The sequence below is a fragment of the Lissotriton helveticus genome, chromosome 10 (genome assembly GCF_964261635.1).
Source record: "Lissotriton helveticus chromosome 10, aLisHel1.1, whole genome shotgun sequence".
In the NCBI taxonomy this organism is placed as follows: Eukaryota; Metazoa; Chordata; class Amphibia; order Caudata; family Salamandridae; genus Lissotriton; species Lissotriton helveticus.
In genome coordinates, this window is record NC_136071.1 from 424,408,090 (window position 1) to 424,420,592 (window position 12,503).

Here is a 12,503-nt window from a genome sequence, read left to right on the forward strand (position 1 = left end):
GTCTTCAAAAAGCAATGGAATCTGCATATTATTATTTCGTGAGCCGAATAGAAATAGGGTTTTTTTTGGGCATGAAATACTCATTTCAACGAAACTGTTCATGAATGCTTCTTAAACAAAGTTAATAATTTTGTCGATGCAAATTTTAGTCAGCCTAATTGCCCTACTTAACTCTGCCCGTCCCGCACCCGATATTAAAATATATTTTAACTTCTTGACTGGCTTGGCCTCATTGACCCTGGAACAGAAAATTTGGCATTAAAGGCAGTGGAGTTCATAGCATTACGGTCCAACATTATTATTGCATGCATGTCTACTAACACTGTGGAGTAACTGACGTTAACATGGTTTCTGCTATTCAGGGGCGTTTTCACAGGTCCCTGCAGCAGAAGGGGGCCCAATATTTCTGGGGCCCCCAATCCTTCAGGTGTTTACATTCAGCCCAAGGTCCATGAATATCTGCGAGACATGGGAGACACATGGGGCAAGTTAGAAGCAGAAGGGTATGCAGTTCCTAGCAAACACTTTAGGTAGACATGCAATTGGTGTGTAGTAGGTCACACACTAAGGGCAGGAGGAAATTTTGGAAAAAAGACCCTCACAGCTCGGTGGCTGTCAAGGGCGCCGATCGGGTATTGCAGCGCTGACCCGATTAGGAGCAGAACCGATGATGAAGTAAGACACCCCACTGTTGGGGGGGGGGGGGGGGGGTGTGAAGGTCTCTTTTCCGAAAGGAGGAAATTTCCTCCTGCCCTTAGTGTGTGACCTACTACACACTAATTGCAAGTCTACCTACAGTGTTCGCTAGGAACTGCATACCCTTCTGCTTCTAATTACTTCTGGGCATGTATGCTGGACCTGGATAAATATTGCCCATAGTCCTCCTTTTTGTTAAATAGACACATGGGATACTCATCACATTCTGCAAGAGGGCATCACTTTGCGTTACGCCACTTAGTTTACTCCAGCTGTTAAATTGTGTTAATTACCAGGAGATGTAATGTTATTAACATTACAGCTCCCGTAAATTACACAACACTTATAAAGCATCAGCATCGTTCTAATGAAGGATAAAAATTTCAGCATCATTCAGCACCACCACAGCATCCCTCAGCACTGCCACAGCATCGCTCAGCACCACCACAGGATCACTCAGCACCACCACAGAATCACTCAGCACTACCACAGAATGACTCAGCACCACCACAGCATGACTCAGCACCACCACAGCATGACTCAGCACCACCACAGCATGACTCAGCACCACCACAGCATGACTCAGCACCACCACAGCATCACTCAGCACCACCACAGCATCACTCAGCATCGCCCGTGCACTAGTACACCACCACATCATTATCACTCAGCAAGACCGGAGTATTATTCAGCATCACCTCAGCATCGTCTCCGCACCAGTCACCAGCACCTCAGCACCACCTCAGGCTGCTCTCGGAATCTGGCATCTGTTGATTCTCCCCTTGCGTCTGTCCGCTGCTAGTTTTATAATACAGGCACTAGTTCCCAACCTGCACCCTCGGATTGGTTATGCCCCCTCAAAAAAAGCTTTAACAAAGAACCATTGGAATAGGTAGAAACAAGTTGCCAGCATTGCAAGAACAAAAGAAAACGGAGGATTTTTTTTAATTGTAAATACTTCTTTTAATATGGTTGTTCAGTTGTGCATAATGCCTTCTTGGTCATATATAAAGTAACAAAAATGCTTCCGACACTTTTTTATTAAAACTTTTCAGCATGCTGCACAGCAGCCACACTTCTCTACAGCACAGCTTATAGACCTTGGCGAAGTCAATAGCTCTGGCTAAACACTTATAAGGCCCCTAAGGCGGGACCTATTGGCTATGCCAGTGCTTGTTTAACCGCATGCGTGCAGGCGGAATTCCGCTCGCACGCTGAGATTTTTAAAACCGCACTTTACATGACGAGCGGGCGAGGAGGCTACCTCATGACGAGCCCAGCTCGTCATGAGCGTGGAAGGGGTTAAGGTGCGCTTAGAGCAATTCAGGAAAATGTGCCTCATATATAATGCAGCACCAGTTGTAAAACATATTTGGAATGGAGATAATAAAAGAGGCATCCCTTTATTACATGAAGTCTATAAAGATAGGTAGGCTTGTTTTAGGCTTGGTGCAATATTTTCTTTTTTATGCAAATTATTGTACACTAGTTGAAGAATACATTGTTAGGAATATGTTGTTCCTGTGCTTTCATTCATGGCAAGTATCATTTGTTGGTGAATAATAGTTTATTTAGAGATGCTAAATCTTCTCTTCCTAAATAAACGTTGTATTTTTTAAAGCTTGATTGATGGTCCTGTCTATTTCTTTTGGCATTACAATGGCAAATTAGTGAAGGAAGAATGCACACATTACAACATTTTAGAAGACGAAAGAGGGTGATTTAAAAAGAAAAAATTGGGAGAATGTATTTCACACGTACATGTCTATTGAAGGAGAGGCATTGGCTTAAAAAATCAGACGTCTCCCTCCAGAACCATGTTTATTGGCATGCAGGAGAATGTCTAATGTTTCCTTCGTCGATGCTGCCAGCACGATCTCAATTTTTGTGACTCTAACACTATTGAGTATTTGTGAGAACCAAATTCTCATAAAGTTGGGGAATTAAAGTTTTTTTTACAAGCAGAAAAAAGAGCCAACTTAATTCTGAAAACAAATTAGAATTGTGTGTTTATGGGATCGGACACTTGTGCATTGCCACAATTTGGAGGTATCGATGAAGCTGAGCTAAACATTAAGGGGGGCGGGGGGTGAGGGGGACTACTTTTGTCCTCTTTCAATTTCAAGTTCTTCAAACCGGAAGTTAGCCTCAACCGGAAGTGGGTCTTAAAGCAAGAAAGACCAGCGAGGCGAGGGGAAATTAAGTGCTGCCGTGCGGAGCCACCTACTATTGATTACCGATGCCGTGTATGTGTGTTAGCAGGAGCGTGGAAGGGAGCTGCATTGCTGAACCTTGTCCGTATTTGTTTTTAGTAGAGTGTTTTTTATGGCTTCCCACCTTTACACTATGGGCTTCTTCCTCAACTTCGCTTTCAATGGCGGGAGACTGCAATCATGCCGGCTGAAGAATGAGGCGCCAAAGGTGATGCGAGAGGCTGACTCTCAATCAGCGTCACATCACTGCAGTGAAACAGAGAGTGGGCAAGTATACATCAGGTAGTATTGGCGAAATGTACTACTAACCTGACTTTACTTCCCATCTCTGTGTCACTGCGGCAGATTCCAAGATGTCCGGTAAGAAAATGTTTGGTCTGCCAGTGGAGGAAACACGGGAATCCAAGCCTCCCAGCTGGTGAATACTTACAAGGCCTAGTTATGGTGCGAAGCGGGGTGGGATATTAATGCAAGGTCCGTCTTGTATTTGCATTGTAACCTTTGTACCAGTGCAGCGAGTCATTCATGGGTGAAAACAACAGGGAGTTCAGTACAGAGTTGACCTTTGCCCTCTGGTTTTATGGACGAGGTAACAATTCAGGTTAAGGAGAAAACGATCGTACTTTAATTTAAGCACATGGGCACATGGGAGGCTGCTCCGAAATATACGTGCAATGTTAATAGGAATATTTTGAAAACGAGCACACTATTTCTAGCGTTACATAAACTAAGGTTAATTTGAATACAAGAAAAGCCTGCATTATGCGGCTGCCAGACAGTATAATCGTGAATCAGATCATGCTCTGTGCAGCGTATGTTCACACTTTTCGCCGAGATTAGGGCAACACTATGCGTCTGAAATTCAGCAATGTCCACAAACATTTTGCGCGACCTTGACCAAAAGGTATTGGAGCGCTACGCATGGGTAATAGACACAAATACATCACTCCATATTATTTTTGGTAGGCACCGAGTTTAGTGATTTAACTAGAATCACGGAATGGTGTGCGCATGCCAAAACTCGTGACTGCATGGTTACTATCTGTCTCACTGTTGAGCTTTTCTACTATTCTCCCTTCACTCTCTGCTCTGTCTGCAATTTTTCTTTTGTTTGGCTTTACCCTCTCTAGCTGCATTTCATTATTCTCCTTCCCAGGTTTCCCTTCCGCTCTCCTTTATCGTTTTTCCCTGTCTTCTCTTTCTTTACTCCTCTTCACACTTTTTATTCTCACTATATTCTAGCCCATTTTTGCACTCCTAATCTCAGCTTTCCCAGTTCTCTTCACATTCTTTTTCTAACATATTTATCTTTTCCTTCATACTTCTCTATCCTTATTTCCCCTTTTGTTTTTCCTTCTTGCATATATCTATCATGGTTTCCACCTGTGTGCTTCCTTTCTTCTTCGTCACTATTTTTCCCTACTCCTATACCTTTCAAAGTGTTTGCACATTGCAATCCAGGCCTGGTACATTAATACGACGATAGTCCATGCACTGTGGGGGTAACTTCAACATTTTATATACTACGATCATCAGAACTGTTTGTTCAGGACTCACTTGCCCAGCCCAATTCTCACTTGGACCCCTGGCAAACAGCAGCATGCACTCTTATCCAGACAGTGCAAATAGCTACTAAAAGTGACCCCAAATTGGCCCACTACCCCAGATCTCTTCCCTTGGGCCACTCGATCACTAAATTGTAGGCCTCCCCTTGCATAGTAACGAAACTTGGAATCACTCTCCTACGGTGATGCTACTCCCTTACGATGGTCTCTTCTATGCCACAAAGTGACATGACTGGGTTTGAACAATTTAAAATATTAAACAAGCAATGGCAAAGCCAAAAGGTCTGGCATTGATCACCAGCCTTTTGGCTTTGTCACTGTTCACCACATGGGGGGTTGGTTATAGAGGAAAACGGCCCTCCAAGACACATCAAACTCCAGTGATACATATACTGTTCAGTACCAGAGGAGTATCAAAGGAGGAAGGAAGAAGATTGGAGCCTGCGGCGAGAGCACAAGAAACCTGTATTAATACAAGCAGAAGTGAGAAGCTTAGAAGGTGAGAATAACTACTTAAAAGGTGAGTGAGACTGATCATTTAAAACCAGACCACCGCTGTCTACGCTATATCACTGTACTTTAAACCACTGCACTGTACACAACTGCTTTCTATATCACTCTACTGTCAGTGCTCCTTACACCACTGCATCTACGCCATCTGCTTTGAACTACTGCACTTTACCCCACTATATTCTACAACATTCTACTCTGACGCTTTGTATTCCACCTCTCACTTGCATAGATGATGAGCAGCTTTGCGTTTACCAATGTGATGTCTTTTAAAACTTTACTGAATGGTAGCACAGTTAAAAGGCATACACGAAAATTAGTTGGCAGTTTTGAATTTGTAGTGAAACCTGGTTTTGATATATTCGAGGAAACAAATGCAGCATTCTCTAAAATATATAGTGATTCATTTACAGTATATAAGGTGACTTGCTTCATTTTTCACTCTTACCATATTTGTTCTCTTAGACTCTGATAGTATTCCTGTAATACTAATAGTTTATGTTTGAGAAACCGTGATTCCTGAAAAAGGAAACTGGTTAAAGGATAGATTAATGCTAATATATATTTTTGATGCTTACCGTCTGATTTTGTTCTCATAATCCGTATATATGTCAAATCTCCATCCACAACCACTGCTTTTTATTTTTTTACACTATGTATACATAATGACGTGTATGATAATTCGATGTGTTGTTATATGCAGACTGATCTGCAGCACCGGCTGAAGGGTTCAAATGGCCCTCCTGTGTACCAAGTGCCCCAGTTCTGTACAGAGCATTGCACAAGGATCAGCTAGCAACAATCATTCAGGTGAAAGTTATTGTATTGTTTGCATAAAAAAGTAATATAAATGGTATGTTTGTTTTGAGCCTTAAAACCGCTTGGCGTATGTTATCCCCTAGCAAATCAGATTGTAAAAGGATTCCATCTTTGCCGTTTTGTATTTTTTTCTCTCTCTCTCTCTCTCTCTCTCTCTCTCTCCACTCTCTCCTCTCTCCTCTCTCCCTCTCCACTCTCTCCTCTCTCCTCTCTCCCTCTCCACTCTTCCAATCACTTGTTTCCAAAGGAGCAAGTCTTTCCTGGTCTCATGAAAAGGACTTAAATCTGTGTTAGAAGGAACGGCAGTGATGGTACACTGTGTTCCCAGCTTTATATCAAAATATGCCTGGTAGACCGTGACATATAAGCTGTATGAAGGCTTCTATTTGCCATATAATACCAGTTCCAGAGCAGTTCCTTTTTTTCTAGGCAGGCGTGATGCAAGGACAGTTTAATATCAAATCTCACTCGGTGCTCATCTTGAAGAAGCCATATCTTGAGGCTGGGACTGTTTATCCTCTGTATGCACAGGTGTCATTTGTTGACCTCAATTGCTGGTTCTGGAAAAGCATTTTATTGGGTTTCGCTTTTCTACTTATGTACTTTAGCCCGTCTTTCTTCTTTTCTGCTATGAGCTCTATAGTTCAAAATTCAGCGAGGCCGTGTCTAAAAATGCTACCATGTAAAACTATGGCATCATATGGGCAGAGGTAAGAGTCTCCACTTTCCTCTTCACTTGCAAACAGAACAAAAATGAAAGAGCACATTACCCTATGGACATTATGTCGCTGTCTACCAGACAGCACCGCTGCCTGCTTTGCTTGAGACATCTTGGACATTCAGAAAGTTGACCTTGGAATGCATTCTGCCCGTTGCTTACCATTGGCTTTGTGGTTTCTAACTCACATTTGCTGGCTTTATTTGCTTTAGACTGGCCAGCTAGAGTTTGTCCCGCCAGTTGCCCAAACCCTGTTTAATGTGTGTATTCTTGCACAAACTCGCTTTCTGTACACAGGCCCTTAAATCTTGTTCTTATATTGTCACATTTGCTGTGTAGTCTACAGAGGTCAAGTGCCAGGCTGTGTCTTCCAGGGATCTTAGTGTTTATTTATTTTTTCTGTGACTTCAAAGTGAGAGGATTTATGACAATCATCCGGGCTACTGGGGTTTCTTTGAGGAACGCTGTATGATGTTCGTTCTTTTTTTTTTTTTTTTTTTTATACACGAAAATTAAACTGTGCTGACAATCATATTAACACAATGGGTGATTACATTTCCACACATTGTTTGTGCTCTGTATATGTTTATCAGTGAAACTGTATGTGAGTGCAAATGTAATTGTAATTTAAATTGAATATGTGTCGTCTGTAATGGCAGTACTCTAACATATGCATTCTCCACGTTACCCCACCCTACTCTGCACCACTCCATGCCACTGTACTCTACTCTGTACTACTTCACACTATGCCAATCCACTCCAAACTGCATCATTGCACTCTTCTCTGCATTTCTCCTCTCTACTCTATACCACTCCACTCTATGCCACTGCACTCTACTCCATATTACTCTACTATGCACCACTGCACTCTTCGCCACTGCACTGCACCCTACTCTGCGCCACTTCACTCTGTAACCCTACTCTACAACACTGCACTCGTATGCCAAAGTACTCTACACCACTTTACTTACAATCAAAGCACTCTACGCCAATCTACTCTGCACCAAATCACTCAACTGCATTGCACTCTACGCCACTCTGCTCTGCGTCACTGCACTCTTTGCCACTCTGTTCCACTCTGCATCACTGCACTTTGAGCCACTCTGCTCTACTCTGCACAACTGTACCCTACGCCACTGCTCTGTGCCAATGCTGCACTAAACAACAGTATGCTCTGTACCACTGCACTCTCTGCTACTCTGCTCCACTTCACTCTACTCCAGTCCACTCTACTCTGAAACAGTCTACTCTGCCACTGCTGTCTACGGCACTCTATTCCACTGTTCGCCACTCCACTCCACTCTATGCTAGTGCACTCTACACCACTTTACTCAAAACCAATACACTCTATGCCACTGTAGTCTGCGGCAATCAACTCCACTGCACTCAACCTTATGCCACTCTACTCTAAGCAAAGGCATTCTACACCAATTAACTGTACACCACTTTACTCAAAACCAATGCACCCTAAGCCACTTCCTATGCCAACTACGTTGCACCACTGCACCTTACATCACTGCACTCTATGCCACTGTATCTGCGCCACCCTACTGCAATCTACACCATCGCTATCTACGCTATGTCACTGTACTTTAAACCACTGCACTGTACACCACTGCTTTCTACATCACTCTACTGTCCGTGCTCCTTACACCACTGCATCTACGCCAACTGCTTTGAACTACTGCACTTTATGCCACTATATTCTACAACATTCTACTCTGTGACTGCACTCATAGATCTTGTACTCTACAAACCTGTTCTCTGGAACTTGACTCTGCATGACTGCACTCTACGCCACTGCACTCCTCCGTGCACCACTCGGCTCTATGCCACTTCAATCATCGCCACTACTCGACTCTGAATCACCCCACTCTATGCCATTGCATTTTACGCCACTGCAATTTACTCTGCACCGCTCTACTCTATGCCACTGCACTCTACACTACGGCAAAGCACTCTACACAACTTTACTCAAAATCAATGCACTATATGCCAATCTACTCTGCACCACTGTATTTTATGCCACTTCACTCCATGCCACTCTCAGACACTGCACTTTGTGATGTTCTACCTCATTACACTCTGCACCACTGACACTCTACTCTATGCTACTCCACAACACTCTTCTCAGTGTAATTCTATGACGCTAAGCAATTTCCTCTTTGCCACTCTACTCCACTCTATTCTATGGCAATCGACTCCACTCTGACACGCTACTCCTCTGTATGCCACTCTACTCTACAACACTCTACTCCACTCTATAAAATACTCTCTACATCACTCCACGACACTCTATGCCCCTCCACTCTATGAAACTCTACTGAGCTCTGACACTATGCTCAACTCAACTATATGTCCATCCACTCCACGACACTCCACAACACTGACCTCTACTCTACTCCTCTCCATGACACTTAACTCTTCCATAACACTCTACTCCACTGCACTTTGACATTCCATTCCAACACCCTCTCCTTTACTCTACTAACCTTTAGCATGCCGAACATCAGACACCCTGGTGTTCAACATTGCTAAAACATATTGTAAAAGTCAATAGCTCTTGCATTGGAGAGACCTATTGGCATTGCCAATGCTTGTGTAGCAACTGCCACATTATGACCTTTCACTCATTAAGTTCAGAGGGAGATATTTTCTTTTGTTATCTATAATCCTATAAATGACTTAATTGTGCATGTGCTCCTCTTGCACCTACAGTTCACTCATGAACCCAAAATCCTATACTATCTTATCATGCTGGCTGTAAATACATTTGTTGATTTTTGTTTTTGGCAGGCCATCTAATAGAAGCAAGTTATTTATCTATGCTCTTATCAATTTTCAGAGTTTATGAAACCTGCGTACAAGCCCAACAGCTGGCAATCTCCAAACAACAGATCCATGAAGAAAAAGCTTGCCATAAAAATGCTATTAGAGGCGAATTACAGAAAATGCTGAACCTGAAAACATATAGCAACGTTGCTTGTTTTCACTGACTACTTTTATTTTTGCATATCTTTAATATTGTCTTGCATGGTGTCCTGGATTCCTGTGGGGTGAAGTATGTGTTTTAACTTAATAAAATTAAGTGTCAATACGTCATTCAAGTCCATTTTATTTCAAACGGCATGTCACTAAGTTAAAAAAACATACGGCCAGATGTAGGAAGGCTATTACCGGTCGGTAACAGCCGAAATCGGCCGTTACCGTCTGGTAATAGGCATTTCTGATGTAGGTGGCAAATTTACCGATTCGTTAAATACCGAATCGGTATTGAATCGGTAAATGACATGTAGGAAGCACTTTAAAGAGTGCTCCTTTGCTTTAAGGATTCGTTATTTACCACCAACTATTAGTTGGTGGTAAATAACGAATACCTTTTAAAATGCAAATTTGTGCATTTTCAACTGTGCCATGTGGCAGACATGCATGCCCTTAGGGCATGTATGTGTGCCACATGTGCACACTAGCATTATTCAGGGGTGCAACAGGGTGTCAAAGTGACACCCTGCCACCCATGACCCTTTGCCTATTTTACTGAATCGGTATTTACCGATTCGGTAATTGACATTCATTCCTATGGGCCTTCAGGTCCATAGGAATGAATGGCAATTACCGAATCGGTAAATACCGAATCTTAATGATTCGGTAATTTTTACCAAATAATTACCTACATAGGATTTACAGATTCTAAAATACCGAATCGGTAAAATTCGGTATTTTAGAAACGGTAAATCCTTTTTACCTACATCTAGCCCATAGTATATTAAACTGTACCTTAAATTCAAGACCCTATTGGTGAACGTCACAAGATGCACGGCTGCTTTTAAATACAAACTATATGACATTTTGCTGGCATCTACTTTTCACACATGTTCATATCACTGTCCACCTTTTACGGTGAAGATGCACAAAATCATATGCCAAATAAAAAGCATTGCTTGATCTGATTACTGGTTATATTTGAAATAGCTGTATTGTACACACAATGAACATTTGTTACACCCAAACACAATTGCTGGTTTTAAGAGGCGGTGGTGCTTCTACAAGTTAATACTTACAAGTTTGTTTTTGTAAATTCCTCCTGATGGACCCTGGATGGGCAATGTGTCAATCGTAGAAAGTACTCCTGTCAGAGAACCCTCAAGATGATCCAAACCTAACTTAATATTCAGTCACTTGGAAATAATCTCCAACTATCCATCCATTTTCATGGAATCATTGAGATTCATCACACAGTTGTCATTAAATCATTCAAAAGTATTCCATAATATTTTGGAAGATGGTAGAAAATAATGAAGTAACCAAGGGCATTTTAAAGTTGATATTAAAAATATAGACTAGTTCACAATCATTTTAAGTTATCTAAATGTAATAATCTAGTAATACACAGCCATCCTGAAGTTTTTCCGAATCATCCAGGGGTAATTCACACTCATCCTGAAGTTGTCAATTAGTATTCCTTGAGTAGTAAATGATCATCACGCATTTTTAATTAACGTAATCAGGAAACCATCCTAGAGTAGTTTTTGTGATTACAGTAAGAAGTCATCCCATTTAAATAATTTCCCCTGTGGGCAGACTTCAGGATGGCCTGGGATGACTTCCCCAGATAATTGCTGGCTGAAGTCATCGAATGACTTCAGAATCACTCCAGGATGATCTTCCTTTTTGACTTGGGGGTGCACCGTGCAAGGGCCTACAGGGCTCCCTGGCAATGCCAGACTGGCAAATCTAACGGAAGAATGTGTGGGCCCATTTTGTGCCCCATATGCGGGCCGGTATCTGCTGGTGGTAAGGTTTAACAATCCTAAAACATCTCGGAGTGTTACTCTGCCTGCTGCAAAACACTGCGTGTAACTGTAAATCAAATTTTTAAACCCTGACTAAGATGATGCAGTCACCTGACGTGCTTAGGAGGGGATAGTAGAGATGGAAACGTGGAAGAGGAAAGGAGCTGGAAAAGAGGAAGGGCAGGCTGGATGCTAAAATCGCGTCAAAGTCACTGGCAACGGACCAATAGCAGCCTGTTTGTAGAAGAGCAAGCATGCTCAATGTCGCCATCCCCCAGATTCATCAAAGTCCCGTTTTGCGAGTCCTTAATAGCGATTATTAAGGAATCGCTATTAAAGACTCGCAAAACGAGATTCATGTAGAAATCGCAAATATTATAGCGATTTCTACTGCCTCCTTATTTGCGATTCGCTAATTGCGATGCGAATCGCAAATAAGGAATGGCTTTCCCATTCATTCCTATGGGCCTAAAGGCCCTTAGGAATGAATGGGGAGTCATTCCTTATTTGCGATTAGCAATTAGCGAATCGCAAATAAGGAAGCCATTTCAAGGGTGCCAGGGTGTCCAAAGGACACCCTGTAGCACCCCTGAAATGCTCACGTACACTGGTGTTGCGCACACACATGTCCAAAGGACATGTGTGTGTGTGTAACGTACAACTTAGAAAAATGCACTAAAGTGCATTTTTCTAAGTTTTCGCTATTTACCACGAAGTCAGACTTCGCGGTAAATATCGGCCCCAGATTGCGAATTCGCAATTTTTAAATGGTTCATGAATTGCATTTAAGGAATCTCTAATTGAGATTCCTTAAATGCAATTATTCGCAAATGTACGATTTCTACAAATGCGATTTTTGCATTTGGGATGATGAATCCCAAATGCAAAAATAACGCTCGCAAAGGGCCAGATTTGCGAGCCGATTTACCTTTGATGAATCTGGCTGTATGTTTTTAGTGGGGGAAGAATATTGTGGTTTTCACTGCTGCATTTGACTAACATTCTCAGACACATTGCCTCAGCAGGCACAGATTCTGGCGGTTCTTCACTCCCCGGAGACCACCAAGACAACAGTCTTAGGAAGCTCACAGTTACTCGATACACAAAAGAGGGCCAGTTTGTTTGCTTCCCACTTCGTAAATGGGCCCACTTCAATGTTGGCGCCAGGCCTATTTTCTGTCCCAATCCG

The 12,503-nt window shown here is 42.4% G+C and overlaps 1 long non-coding RNA gene across 1 annotated transcript; it reads left to right on the forward strand.

Moving 5' to 3' along the window:
• Positions 1-2,837: 2,837 nt before the first annotated feature.
• Positions 2,838-9,623, forward strand: LOC144784245 (uncharacterized). The gene is made up of 3 exons (XR_013601621.1): positions 2,838-3,269; positions 5,688-5,794; positions 9,367-9,623. It is a non-coding gene; the product is annotated as an uncharacterized LOC144784245 (long non-coding RNA).
• Positions 9,624-12,503: the final 2,880 nt, after the last annotated feature.